The sequence below is a fragment of the Chaetura pelagica genome, unplaced genomic scaffold, assembly GCF_000747805.2.
Source record: "Chaetura pelagica isolate M959 unplaced genomic scaffold, ChaPel_1.0 scaffold681, whole genome shotgun sequence".
NCBI lineage: Eukaryota > Metazoa > Chordata > Aves > Apodiformes > Apodidae > Chaetura > Chaetura pelagica.
Window position 1 is genome coordinate 241,037 of NW_009951983.1, and position 4,632 is coordinate 245,668.

Here is a 4,632-nt window from a genome sequence, read left to right on the forward strand (position 1 = left end):
AAGGGATTCAAACATTAGGAGAGGAGAGATTGGAATGTTGATCCCTGCCCTAAAGTCTGCTCAGGAATTACACGCAATTACTTTTTCATCTCGAAATTGTCTTTGAAAAAGAAATTGAATCGTTGCCCACTGCAATGTCCTTTCAGCCCATGCAAAATGATTTGCTTTCAAAAGAGGTGAAAAAGAGCAAGATTAGAAACTCTTGTGAGTAGCTGCCATTAATTTGGAGTGTAATTTTAAATGATACTGCAAGATACACGAAGGGAAAATACTAATTTCATGGCAAATGTAAAACTCTTTGGCGTCTTTAATGACCCCAGCTGAACTTGTGCAGGACTTGGAATCCCAGTATCTGAGGAGCCCAAAATTCACTGAATTGTTTCCCTGGAGTTTGATGTAAGAAGAAAACTGAAGCTGCTGACTTCTGAGATGAAGGACTTGGACATTCAGCTCCCAAATTGAAGAGCTGTGTCTCAAATTCCTTCATGGAAATGGAGCAGTTGAATATTAAATGAATAGACCAGACTTGTGATGCTCTTTCATCCTGTCTCCTGAGTCAACAAAGTGAGACAATATTTTCCCCTCAAATAATCATTTTTTCCACTAAGTACCTTTGAGACTGGTAAAGTGTCATCAACTTTGCAAAGTACTTTCTGTAACAATTTCCCTCCCCCTTGTGTTCATGTGGTTTACTGAGTGGAACTTGTTAACCCTACAGTCCAGTTCAGAGGGAGAAATGGTAATTTTGGTGGTTTTTTTTTTTTTCAGAGGGAGATGCGTCCAAATTTAAGCTCTTCATGCAAAGGGGAATTTCACAGGGGACTTCACATGTCCCTCCTACCACAGGCATTCATATGTGTCAAATGACATATAGTCCATGTATTGTCCTTAGGATGCAAAATAATTTCTTTAGGAACTGGGATGAATCAGTTGATCTGATCAGGAATTAACTGGGTTTGTAAGATGTGCAGATAAAAGAAACCCCTACAGAGGAATGTTTAGATGATGGTGAGGAAATGAAATCAAGGCCATCAATACAAAGAGTGAGGAAAATGGAAATCACCAGCTGGGGGTATTTTGCATACAAGGAGTCTTTAGCAATTGGTTGCTAATTAGCTCCATGCTAATGGACCTCGCAGGTCCTCAGGCACTCCAGGACATGCTATAAAAGCCAGCACAGGCAGAGCTGCTGCTACTCCTCCCTTCTCCTTCATTCAAAAGGGTAAGTTGAACCTTCTTACTTCCTTCCCATGGCCTGAATTATTGCTGGTTGCTGTGATTTATTTTATATTGTATTGTCTACAGCAGCCTAAGGTAGATGTTCTTTATCAGTGCTGGGGGCAGGAACCTGCAAGTAGGTCTTTAGAAAGTAGCTACTCTGAGGGATGGCAATTTTTGGATAGATGTCACTATTTTTTCCTGTATTTCTGTGGCTGTCTGGCTGCTTGAGAGGCATTTGGCACCCCTCCAGTTCAATTCAGAGTAAGAAAGAGTCACTTTTTGTTCTTTTAGAGGGTGTTAGGTCCAAGGTCCTGTTCTCCATGCAGAGGGAAGGGCAGCTGCTCTGAGAGGTAGCAACTTTTGGACACAGAACTTCAGCCTCATTTTTCATTTGTGTCACTGGATCCTTCTGTTCTGAGAGTTTTAAATCTCTGCAGGTGAAGTGCTCAGCAATGAGAAATATATGGAGAATTTTGGCTTTCTTGGGAGTTTTTCTATAGATAGATAAGAAATTGGGGTCTAATTTTTGAAAGTTTGCTGAGCAATCTTGGAAGTATATTCCTCCTTGCACCAGAACACCAAGAAAATATTTCTCCTCTTTTCCTAAGCACTTTGGGACCAGAAATCTGAATTTTCTCATTCTAAAATGCTCTGAACATATTTGTATTGCAGCACCTCAGTAGCCTTTAGTTAAAATACCACTAGTAAAGGTTCTGCCTGTTCTGGTTTTTCATCAAATGATTAGGGACACCCTCAACATCCACTTCCTCCCCCTTCAGAAACAGGCAGAAAGCTGCTTGCTCTGGGGGACTGATGGATACAAGGGTGAAGAAAAAGGGGTGAATAAATAAGAATTAGGCAGAATATTTGTTCTTTTGTTGCTTAAGGGACAAGCGCACCTGTGGTGGGGACAACAGCTCCCTTTCAAGGGTGAGTGTTGCATTATCAGGTCATGCTCCTCACTTCTAGCCCCTGAAGGATTTCTTCTTCCCTCTGTTGTGGGGTGAAGTTTTTCCTAGGAAAGACAGGAAGTGACAAGTCTTGTCCTTTGCTTCCCAACTAGTGCAGGGCTGCACGTCTCCTGGAGGAGTGTTGAGGGAAATGAGCTATCAGAGACAGCTCAGGAGCAGGTGGAGCTGCCCCTCAAGCAGAAAGAAATCTGGGTTTCACTGAAGTTTGGTTTTGACCTAAGATCAGGTAGATTTAGTTTGTATATGAGGAGGAAATTCTTGAGCATGAGGGTGGTGAGATCCTGGAACAGGTTGCCCAGGGAAGCTGTGGCTGCCCCATCCCTGGGGGTGTTGGAGGGCAGGTTGGATGGGGCTTGGAGCAACCTGGGCTGGTGGGAGGTGTCCCTGCCCATGGGGGGGGGTGGGACTGGATGATCTTAAAGGTTCCTTCCAACCCAAACCAGTCTGTCATTCTATATCCAACACTTTCTTCCACTCTCCGCACAGTCTCTAGTTAGCACATCATCACAGCAGCTTAATTACATGACCATAATTAAAATTTCTTTTTTGTATTTCTTTCCCTTCCTCCCTGTGTTTCAGGCTTAGTTCTACCCCACAGCCATGTCCTGCTATGACGTGTGTCCTCCCACCTCCTGTGGCCCAACCCCTCTGGCCAACAGCTGCAACGAGCCCTGTGTCAGGCAGTGCCAGGACTCCACATACGTGATCCAACCTTCTCCCGTGGTGGTGACCCTGCCTGGCCCCATCCTCAGCTCCTTCCCCCAGAACACCACCGTGGGATCCTCAGCCTCTGCAGCTGTAGGAGATGTCCTCAGTGCTGGAGGGGTCCCCATCTCCTCTGGAAACTCCTTGGGACTTGGGAATCTTGGATATTCAGGTCTAGGTGGCCTTTATGGGAGGTCCTACCGTCGTTACAACCGCTGTGGGCCATGATAAAGCCTTGGGGAAAACCCCAAAGAAACAACCAGCAGTTGAAAAGTGTGATCTGAATGCAGAACTGGGTTGATGGCCATCAGCTTGCTGACCACCTTCAGCCTTCCCTGAGCAACTGGGGCTGCTGGAGCCTGGCATTACTGATTCTTTCCCTGCTCAATGTATCTTGAACTGTTGCACCTAGGAGTTGGGTGTCCAGCTGCAAAGCTTTGCCTTGATGTGGATGATCAGTTTGATCCACGTTAAACCCTGCTGCTTCCTTCTGCTGTTTGTTTGGTTTTTAATTCCACTTCTCATTAAATTTGTGGTGCATCAGACTGTGTCTTCCTCATACTGTGTGTCTTCCATCATACAATGTTTTTCCTCTTCCTTTTAGGAACCTTCTCTGAGAAATTTGCCTGTGCATAAATTGTCAGTGCCAGCCAAATCTTCATTTAAATCTTACTAATTAGTAAGAAGGTAAACACAGGTAATGGAAACGATTGCACTTTGTTACAACAAAGTAACACCCCTTTTTGGATCTGATGTGTTTTCCTTTAGTCACATTTTTTAAAGTTCAATAAGAAATAATTCCTTGCTGTCCACGAGGGAAAAGAGGTGAAAAAGCTGATGTTGTTTTTCAGGCACCATAAAATTCAATCACTTTTTATCCTAATTCCTTAGAGCTCCTAAGATCTTACCAATCTTGGGTGCTATTTCTGGATTTTCATGTTTTAGGTGTTGAAGGAGACTTTGCCATTAACAAAAAAAATAGCAGGAAATATCATGAAGTACATCTGAAAAGCAACAAATTGCAGCCAAAAGTCATAGATGAGTCTTCCTTTGTGGGTTGGCTGGTTTGGGGCTGCTGCAATGATGTGGTAACTGGTTGCTAAATGACTCGGTGACTTGGGGGCCTTTGGGGTGTCACCAGGAATCCTCGGAGCAATAACAATTAAGTCGGTTGTTCTGAACCTCAGAGAAGATAATGACTCCTAAATTGCTAAACAAACACTCATTACCATAATGATGCCGGCGCCTTCAGAAAGCCAATTAAACTTCCATTCCGGGTTTTAAGGAGCTGATTGAGGAGGCCAAGATGGTTGGATAACTGGGGAGTTTTTGGTCCAGGAGGAGTCGAAAAGGTGAATGAAAAGCAGAGAGAGGTTCTTGTGCAACACGGTGGGTTTTAATGGGAAAGAGCAGCAGAACTACAGAGGATCCCAGAGGAAAGGTGGGGTGCAGGTGTTGTGCTCTGGTACCAGCACCCTGCTCAGGACCCAGGGGACAGCCGAGGTGCTGGGGGGAGGCAGGGGGTGCCAGGGCTCAGCCGTGCAGCCAGGGCAGCCCCTGGCACAGGAGAGGGGGCTGCTGGGCACACACTGTCCTGTCCCCAGGGCAGCTGATGGGTGCTGCTGGTCCCCAGAGCTGTGCTCCACGTGCTGGTGGCCTGGCTCTTGCTGCAGGGCTCTGGACACCATCCTGGAGAGCTTCAGAAAGCCCCACAGCTGCCACGGCGGGGCCTGGC